The 10,523-nt window shown below is 35.2% G+C and overlaps 1 long non-coding RNA gene across 3 annotated transcripts; it reads right to left on the bottom strand.

Annotated features, from left to right (window-relative positions):
• On the bottom strand, window positions 576-9,981 carry LOC105176715. 3 transcript variants are annotated; one of them, XR_002286650.1, is made up of 5 exons: window positions 9,763-9,981; window positions 7,728-8,075; window positions 7,499-7,655; window positions 2,087-4,365; window positions 576-1,941 (listed from the first exon to the last, which is right to left on the bottom strand). It is a non-coding gene; the product is annotated as an uncharacterized LOC105176715 (long non-coding RNA). The 3 variants fall into 3 exon arrangements; XR_848992.2 differs by lacking the exon at window positions 576-1,941 and having other exon boundaries at window positions 1,992-2,351; window positions 2,457-4,365; window positions 9,763-9,979; XR_848991.2 differs by lacking the exon at window positions 576-1,941 and having other exon boundaries at window positions 1,992-4,365; window positions 9,763-9,979.

Below are 10,523 nucleotides of genomic sequence, written 5' to 3'. Positions count from 1 at the left end.
TAAGACTCTACTGAAATCTTGGTCTGTTAGGTTGTATGCGATTCTAGGATGAATGTCAAACATTAATTTTCCTGCATATAGACTTTCAATCATTTTTCCAAGATAACCATTTCTTAAGTTATTGATTTTTCTGTCCATTATAGATAAATGTATTTTTGAATCAATTCCTTCCTTAAAAGTTGCTTTTATTACTACTTTAATAGTTCCTTTGTGGATCCATTTCATAGTAACAACTATTTTTTCTATAAGCTTAATTTTTCAATAATTTATTCTTTAGAAATAAGCTAAATTTCAATCACATTACCAGTAGGTCCCATAGGAATAGCAAACTCACCTAAAACAGACTTTGTAGATTATGTGATGTTTTCTCTGGTTTAGTCATATCTGGTTGAGGACTCTCCCAATTCCTTCAATTCTAAATTCATCGTATGAGCTGAGGCTGGAATCATGAGGTTTGATTCATTTCATGGTTTTGTTTGACACCATTATCCTGGAAAGGAATCCTGACAGACTTTCAAATCGAAGCCTATCATCTTTTTGGTAGTTATTCACTCGGTTGAAGATCCATCTAAATTAGTTTCTATTTTTTTCCCATAGACGTTTTCATTTGAAAGATCAAATTAGTATATGGGCACCAAATCGCCATAGTAGACTGCGTCTAGAATGTCATCCATGGCTTCAAATTTTTTTATTGGCCTCACATTGTACATGGGTAAACTTGTATAAAGAAAAAACCTTGGTGTTATCCTTGATGTCATGCACTAAATTCACCAAAGCTGAACTATCTTGGTCTTCACTTGTTAACTTGGAGATGATTGAGAAGCAATCGCCCTCCAAAATAATCCGGTCCCATCCTTTCTGCTTCCCAAATTCAATTGTTGTGGCTGTTGCAAGAAACTCAACGTGTTCATGTGCAGCTTTGAAATGAATGTGGCGCTTCCTCCATCTAATACAAGAGCGAACATAATCACTAGCAAAGACTTCGACCCTACCGTATTAGTCTCCACCAAAGTAGCCCTATCAAAGTTTAGCTTGATAATCCCGATAGGTGGAGGATGCCATGCATAATTTGTTGCTCTAACCTTGTTCGGTCCTTGTAAAGATAGACTATACTCTTCAAAGTCGAACATGACTCGTCTTGCTTGTGAATTAATCTCAATAGGGGAGGCCCTAACACTGTACCAAAATCACTAATTTCTATTATTCCAAAGCTGCCAACAGAGAACGAGTGCACAATCAGCTTCAGGCCCCTCTAGCTTATCCGCTGCACTTTGGAACCATGTCTATACATCATGACTCCAATTTGAAAGAATATGCCATTGTAAGCCTGAGAGGGTCCAAACATGTCGAGCAACCGGGTAAGAGAAGAAGAGGTGTTGAGAATCCTCACCTTCAGACTTACAAATAGGACATGTCTCATCAACATCCGAGTTCTGCTTAGACAAATTGGTCATCATCAGAAGAGCGTTCTTGCACATTTTCTAACGAAAGGTCTTCACCTCTAGGGGAGTGTTTCTGTTCCACACGAAGCCCCAGTATTTCTTCGCCTCCAGAATCAAGCTTGTGGAAATATTCCATCATTTCAAAGCAAGTGCAAGGTGATGTGAACTTTTCACCAAAAATTGGTCTTTCAAGTTAAACTGCCATGTCTACTGCTTCCCAAAGGTAAGGCTAGCACGTCCTCAGCATTGGTAGGGTGAAACATGTTACGAACTCTCGACTCATTCCATCTCCCATTAGCATGATTGATCAAAGATGATACACGAGTCTGTTCGTCCAAACAGCTAGGCTGAAAAAGGGGTTTGAAATATGAGGCGTGGAGAACCCACCTATCCTCCCAAATTTTTAATCGAAATCCCATTACCACACACAAATTTGATCTTGCTTCAATTTAGTAGCGAGCATTGAAGATGCTCCGCCATGAAAACGATGGCATGTTCCCTAAATTAGCATTAAAGAAATCAGTCCGAGGGAAACATTTTGCTTTGTAAACTCGACCTACAAAAGAGTCTGGTTGCTGAACAATGCGCAACGATTGCTTTGCAAGAAGAGCGACAGTAAAGGTGGCTAAGTTCCGTAAACTAACCTCTCCGTCTACTTTTGGCCTACTCGTTTTGGGCCAAGAAATCCCATGTACTCGTCTGTTGCCCTTCTGATGCCACTAGAAACCAACCAACATATTCTCCAATTGACAAATCAATACCTTAGGGAGCTTAAAGCATGAAATCACGTATGAAAGAATGGCCTGCAGTACTACTTTCACCAAAATCTCCTTGCCCGCTTGTGAGATATTTTGCGTTCGACCCACAAATACAGTTCCACATTAGTACATGAATGCCCCTAAACATATCCTGTTTAGATTCACCAAAGAATATTTTTAATAGGTGCTAGAACAAAACTCCCAAAGATATTTTTCATGATTTGCCATCCACTGAACTCCCAAAGAATCGGCTAACCTTCACTGAAATTCCTCCCACACGCTCAGGCTGAAAAGCACTCCGGATTTCTCCAAATTAACTTGTTGCCCTGAAGCTTGTTCATATTTCTCAAGGAGATACTTGATAGTTCGTACAACATCAAAATTCGCCTCGTAGAAGATAAGTGTATCATCTGTGAAGAGTAGATGGGAAATCTTAGGGGTCGAATTCGAATAGCCATACTCTGAAGTTGACCCCGCATCTGTGTCCTCTGAAAAGATCGCTAAATACCTCTGTGCAGAAAAGAAATAAATATGGCGATAGAAGGTCTCCTTGACGGATGCCCGTCTTTGATCGTAATAATCCAAAGTTATCACAATTAAGCATGAAAGAATACGAGAAGAAGACACAAACAACATGATGACGGAAACAAAAGATGAATGAAAACCTAATTGAGAAAAGGATACGCTCAGAAATGCCCATCCCACTTGATCATACGCCTAGCTCATGTCGAGTTTCAATGCTGTACACCCTTCGCAAATAATGGTTAAGCTCGAATGCAATAATAATATTATCCAAAATCAAGTGACTCAGAATAAATTCTGACTAAGAATAAAAAATGATATATTCATAAGGGGTTTAAGCCTATTCGTGAGTGCTTTGGTTGCAATTTTATAGGCGACGTTGCACAAGCTAATAGGCCTAAATTGAGTAATGCTCTTGGGGCTATCACACATCGGTATAAGAACAACGAATGTATGGTTCATTTTAGCATCAAGACTATGGAAATTAAGAATTCGAAGTACAACATACATGACATCACGACCGATTGTATGCCAAAATTTATGAAAAAAGATCGTAGGCATACCATCTGGCCCTGGGGATTTGAGTGTAATATTTGGAAATTAGCTTTCTTGGCCTCTGTCAGAGTAAATAGAGTGTAAAGAAAGTCGTTAATCTCAACTGTCACCTTAGGGTAGATCATACATATGACTTCATCAAGGATATCGGGGGAGGGACTGTCCGAGGTGAAGATATTTGAAAAATACTCAGAGGATAATGTCTTGCATATCCTCAGCTTCAAATTTCCATTGACCCTCGTTATTCTTCATTTTCTGAAGTTGGTGTTGTTTCCGAGTGGAAGATCTCAAGTGAAAGAATCGGCTGCTTTTGTCTCCTTCTTTGATCCATTGCATTTTCCCCCTTTGTTTCCACATAACCTCCTCTGCGTTCAACAGTTTCTCAACCTCATCCTTACATTTTTGAATTTCCAACTGTATCTCAGTCACCCGCGTTCCTTTTTGGAGCTTAACCACTCTATCCTTTAGCTTTTTAATTTCTTTAACTTGCCGAAGGTGGCCTGACCCCATTGCATCTATCCCATTTGGTAAGAATCCAGCTTCTTTAGCAACTGATCATTTCTTCCCTCTAGCCTGTTATCCCAATACCTTCGAACTATCTCCTCACACTATTCTGACCGCAGCTAAAGAGCTTCGAATCTGATGGGTTTTTGCTTTCGGTTCAGCCTTGGGCAATCAACATCAATATCCAATAATAGTGGGCGGTAATTGGATCTAATCATGTCAAGGTCCCGAACCAATGGAAAAGGCTGAATCCAATCTTCATTGGCGCACATCCTATCAAGATGCGCTTGTACGGTGTTTGAGAACTTTCTCTTAGTACTCCAGGTGAACTGCTCACCCACAAAACCAAGATCCTTTAGGTTTGTAATCTTTTAGTACTTGAAGAAATTCGATCATTTGATTAATAAGTCTCGTGTTCCTGCTCTCTAATTCTGCTGCACGAAGAACTTCGTTAAAATCCCCAAGATAAAGCCATGGTTTGCAAGATTGACGGCTTAATCTCCTCAAGCAATCCCAAGATTCCAGACGTTTTGAAGTGTCGGGGTTCCCATGGAAACCGCTGATTGTCCAGCATACCATTTTGCCTGCTACACCCACTTTTGCTTCAGTGAAATTATGAGAGAAATCTCCTTTATAGGTGTAGAAATTATCTACCATTTTAATGTGAATTAGTAGACAATTATGTAATAGATAGTCGTGATAAATGGTTGGTAATGTGTATGAATATGGTGTAGTAGTGGGATGATGGTTTTGAAGAAGAAAGGTTACAAATGTTATGACCATAATCATCCACCAACACAACTAACCTCAACATAAATTGATGGAATATCAAAAGACATATCATAATTTAAATATTAAAATGCAATATATACTAACAATCCCCACCTCATTTTAATATTAAAATTAAAGAGAGTATGCTAGTTGAAAGGAGATTATTTTCCAATGAAGGTGTGCTCTACATTGAACATTCTCTTAGTGAAACTGTAACCCGCTGTCTGTAGTCAGTAGTGGTCTCAAATTTGAACTATGACTGCTTAGGGGAAAGAAAGTATCACCATGTACACATAACAGTCAAGGTGTTAGTATGAGCTATATTAGCTAACACATTATGGCATTGTGCTATTCCGATTTTCATGAGTGTTTTTTAGAATAAGCCCAATTCTCATAGGAAGCGGCTTACTTTCACACTCATATAGGTAAAAATTGGTCAAGGGTGCTCCTATAATTATAACACCCCACTCATTTAAGCTACAAATTTTCATTAAGAGTTAATAAACTTAACTTCTACATATCATTACAGGATAAATGCACTCATATCACAAGGATGAAAACTAATTGGAGCAATTGGTTTTTCAAAATATTGTATTTGAAATAATAAATCTCTCAACCAATTTACTTCTATAAACCATTATTGCTAACTCAGCCTCCATGGTAGAGTTAGCAATAATGTTTTATTTTTTAGACTTCCAACAAATAGCAGCACCACCCAAAATAATAATATAACCAGTGGTAGAACATGAATCAACATCAGGACAACCTTAAAGTACAACAGGATATTTTTTATTAAACAAGCCATAATTTTTTGTACCAAGTAAATATCTCATAACTCTTGTTATGGCATGCCAATGTTCAATACTTGGTTCCGTCACTGAATCCATCTTTAATTTTGTAGCTGAAGAGAAAACTCTCTTTTAATTTAATCCCTAATTTTTATAAGCAATGCTGGAACAAAATGAGACTGAAATACCTGGACTAAATGAGATATCACGATCAATAACAAATGCAACAAGTATCAATTATTTGTAGAAAACCATACAAAAAGTAAGAAATCAATTAATGTACTTAAAGTGAAAATATGAGAAATACTATCGTTGTTTACCAAGAAGATTGGAATTCTTCATGTTCACAATATTTGAAACACCACATCATCTAAGAGCACTATTTGCTTAAATCCAAGGATCATCGCTATTTAAGCTCCAATACTCTTTAGATTTGCACCAAAATTAGAAATTGCCTAACGATTTGCACCAAAATCTTGTTTCTCATTTGGTTCATATCCACCTGCAAACCAGCGATTGGTATATCCCACCTCTTGAATTAATTTGCATATCATTTCTTCAAGCTCCACCACCCTTCTTTGTGCATCTTCTTCCCTCCACACATCTTCTTCTCCCCTTCTCGCATCTTCTTCCCTCTTCCGCGACACCTCAAGAGCCTACTCTAGCATTTTCTTACTCTCTGCTTCTCGTCTTAAAAGTTCTTCTTGCATTTTCATAGTTAACTCATTGTATTTTTCATCCATTACTTTCATTAACTTATTATATCTTTCTTCAGACTCCCTATGTGTTGAAGTAACAGAAATTCTACTAAATCTATCAGAAAATTGACTACGCCCAAATCCATATATCCGGCTTTTAGACAGCCCTCCAGTTACTTCACCATGACTGTATGTCAAATGAATACTCAGTGGAATCATTATTACCACCTATTTTTGTGATATAATCCTCCTACATGATGTGACATACGAAGAATATTATGTAATGATAATATAACTTATTATATTTGTCAAACAATAATGAAAAAAGAAGACTACAAAAGGTATTTACATTAAATTTTTTTTATTTATTATCTACAAAGTCTCTCATTTCGTGATTTCTTTTGTGCGTTCTATGAAACAACTCTTTCACTTACTTCAAGGCTAAGCTCTTCCTTTATAAATAACATTATCAATATCTACCAAAATAAAATGCAATCAGTAATATTTTGAAACCTTAAAATATAGTTTACCATCCTCATCCTATGTGCTCCTTGTAAAATGGAACCACCACTGTGCTTTGTAATGCAACCCTCCTTCTCAGTCATGCGATTCTTCTGGGCAATTTTACATTTTCCCTTGTAATTCTCTCCAATCCAATGCTTCTCAACTAATTTATCCCATATATGTGTGTGAATCCAATCAGGGCCTCTACCAATCATATCTAAAGCATGAGGCTTTCTATCTAATTCTTCACTTGCATTTTCTAATGTATTTCGTTTTGCTCTGTAAATCATCTCTTTAAATCTAGAACTTGCATTCTCATTCCATACCTTTCTCATTTGCATATCCGTGAGATAATCCCATCGATACCTCATCTGGTATTTTTTAAACAATTTATCATTTTTAATCATTTTAAGTATATAAGAATTAAAAATGCATTGTGATAAAGATTACCTTAAACCTCTCACAAAATAAATTTTTAGTTGGCTTTGGCACTTTATGCCATCTTGGCCATGCCTCTCCAAAAACTCCCTTAATATCATTTGTAAGATTTCATGAAACATCAGTTTCAATAAATCTAATTACAAAATAAAATTTAATTATTAATAAATAAAATTCCAGTAAATGATGATAATATGCAGCTCAAATATGATCAATCGGTACTCCAGTACACCAAATACCTTAAAATCTACATAAAGACTTAAACATAGAATTTAGTTATGGACGCCCCCTATTGGAATTTTCATGTCAGCCAGATAATTGTTGCTTTTATCAAAATATTAACTTATCATCTTATTCCATTATAAGATCTAGTAATCACATAACTTTCAGCTAGATGACATATATAATAATAGAACTATTAGAAAGGGTAAGAGAAAAAAAAAATCACATTTGATCTTTAGATATTTCAATTAACCTAATTATTCACATCAATTTTGCATATTAATAAAAATATTTACCTATTATTAACCACATTCATCTTTAACCTTTGATCAGGATTTTCTGAAACCTGTGATCCTCGATTAGGTCCTCTTCATTGATTTTGTGGAGTGACATCATCACTTGGCTCTCCAATAATAGGGTCATTCGCCAACCCTACAGTATCGTCTCATCAACCTATAATATTTAAGAATGAAAAGTGTGAATTTCAAGGAATATAAAGATCACATAAACAAGGAATGATCATACCTCTATGTGAAGGTCAGGTACTCTCGCAAAGAATTTGATGAAGTTCTCTGTTCGTGCTCCCCAACATGAGATGATTCAACTCCTGACAACTCTTCATTCTTAGCCGTAGGAACAACATTACGTAGTATGTATGGAGTCGAGGGAAGATTAGTTTGAGATAGGTCGCGGCTCCGAAGGCTGGAATTGAGCCGGACCAATGACAGTACGGCCTACTTTCTATAGTATTATTATATAATATACTGTTAGTTAAACAACCCTGATGTGCAAATTTATCCCTTGACCTCGTCCGTGGCCTCTCTCCCGCCCTCGTCCTACCCTCTCCTTTATGCTAGTACTCTAGTCACCATCCTGTGTTAAATAAAATAAACCACTGATTAAAATAGTTAGCAAGAGTAGAGGTAAAAAAAGCTTTTTAACTAAATATTATGTATGTCAAATGCAATTTAATTAAATACATATGTAAAATAGAATGTCAAAGAATAAAAAAGAAATACACAAATAGTTCAAATGTTACACGTCTTAATCATTCTTGAAATTACAAATTATCAGAACTTCTAACTACTAGTGCATATCTATTCATCACTATCCCTAAAATCATGATCCTCTTCATCTTCCTCGTCTTCTTGTGATTCAATTTCTTCAAGCACTTCCTCTTCATCCTGTTTTTCATCTCTTATCCTAGTTTGATTGTTGTCAATGGTATATCGGAGTGCTTCAAACTCATCCAGATCTATTTCTTTTGCCTCTTCATCTGAAATAATGTTGATCCATCAAGATCTGTCACCACAGAGATAGGTTGTGGATTTGAAGCCTCGACTTCATGAAAAGCGTTTTCTACTATTGGTTCAACATTCTCACCTTGACTTTTAACTAATGGAATGTTAAATTTACCTATAGCTTTTACTTTGCATACCTGCCCACCAATCAAAGCTTTTCCCTCTTTGTGCTAGAAAAACTTGTAAAATACACTTGTTGAGCTTGAGAAGCCAATATAAAAGGATTATTTGCGCTTAATTTTAATTTATAATTAATTTCCACAAGACCCGATTTATGCCTTTTGGGTCCCTTATATGAGGTATCATACCAATGACATTTAAACAACATAACGCCATGCTCCAATTTGTAATATTTCAATTCCACAATTTAGTAGTTCACTTCACATTCACTATAAGTACTCCCTAACACGCATACACCGCAATTTGTTGTTGCTTTAGATTGACCATACTCTACAGTATGGAATTTAAACCTATTAACAAAGTATCCTTTATAGCATGAAACTCTTCGACTTAGACTATTAGTCAGCTTCCTTATAGTACTTCTTGGTCATCTCATGCTACCGACGCAAATCCACAAACAGAACTCACCAAGACAAAAGAAAAAAAAAAAAAAATATTCATCATATCCTTTCTCCCATGGTACCATAAAATCTAACTTCAGAGCAATACGTTAAAAAATGCGACTCGAGGAAAAATGCGAAATTCTAAATCTTAACTTTCATGAATTAGAATTTTAAAATATTTCCTAGTGCTTCTTGGTTATGCTCATGCTACCGACACAAATCCACAAACAGAACTCACCAAGAAAAAAAAAAAAAAAAAAAAAAAAAAAGAAACAAGCGTCAATTATTATTGTTAGAAGTCAAAAAAATGTTTGATGAAAAACAATAAGTCTTCATATGCAGAAGCAATTTTTACTGTTCTCTCTAAAGCTATAATATTGTTTTTGATTGTGGGATTGCAAAGAAGAAAGGTCTCACGCAAACCTAGAGCAAGAGCTTAATCCCACCAACATTCCGAAAATAACATGAAAAATAAGAAATGATAAAAAAATATGTACAATCTCTTTCACGCAATTTATCAAACAAGTAGCAAGCACTCAAACGTGTTCTCTAATTTCAAGTAGCCACTCAATCATCAGCTTATATGATTATGTACAGAAATTCATTTCAACAATAAGCTAATCAAGAACGTAAAAGATAGAGGAAAATGAAAAATAAAGAGGATATTTGAGACAGATAAGCGAAAGAAAAGCTAACCTTTTTGTTCGATTTGCTATTTTCCTCCACCGGCCACCCACAAATAGTTGTGCAATACACTTCGTTCAACTCTTAGGAGAACTTTATAGCAAACGGGCAAGTGGTCGTCGACGTTGCATCGGGTGAGTTGTTGATAGGGGCACGCGGCGAGAAAGGAAGAGAAGATAGCTTTGTGCGGACTTGCAATTTGGGGACTTTGGGGGTTTAATTTTATTTTACTGATAATAACAATTTTTAAAAGGATAATATCTAGTAAAAAAAGAAAATAAAACAAAATTTATTTTCAATTTTCATCTTTGTTTCTGTTTTAAAATTTACTTGTAAAAATATGAGATGAAATAAAGACAAAATCGAAGATGCAAAGCAAAAAAAAATATATTTTTTGAATCCATCTTTAACGAAAATATTTTGTTTTAAATTATTTATTTATTACCAAGTCAAAGAAGGAATTATAGACGGAATAACTTTTTATATTTTATTTCTTTAATTTTATCCAAAATGCCTATCTGTCAAAAATTCCGTCAATTTAACAAGATCTATTTTATAATTTTTAATTAAGATGGAAAATTTTCCATTGTTGAATCCGTCTTTGAAAGGTTAAAATTTTTTTATGGAAAATTTTCCATTGTTCAAAAACTTAATATATACTAACTTTTTTTTATCCTAACATAAAAAACTATAATTCTCTAAAATGAACAATGACATGATTAAAAATAAAAAAGAAAGACATTTGATAGCAGTGATGAAGTTTTCTATCTCCT

The sequence above is a fragment of the Sesamum indicum genome, linkage group LG2 (genome assembly GCF_000512975.1).
Source record: "Sesamum indicum cultivar Zhongzhi No. 13 linkage group LG2, S_indicum_v1.0, whole genome shotgun sequence".
Classification (NCBI taxonomy): Eukaryota; Viridiplantae; Streptophyta; class Magnoliopsida; order Lamiales; family Pedaliaceae; genus Sesamum; species Sesamum indicum.
This window is presented reverse-complemented; position numbering and strand designations above follow the sequence as displayed.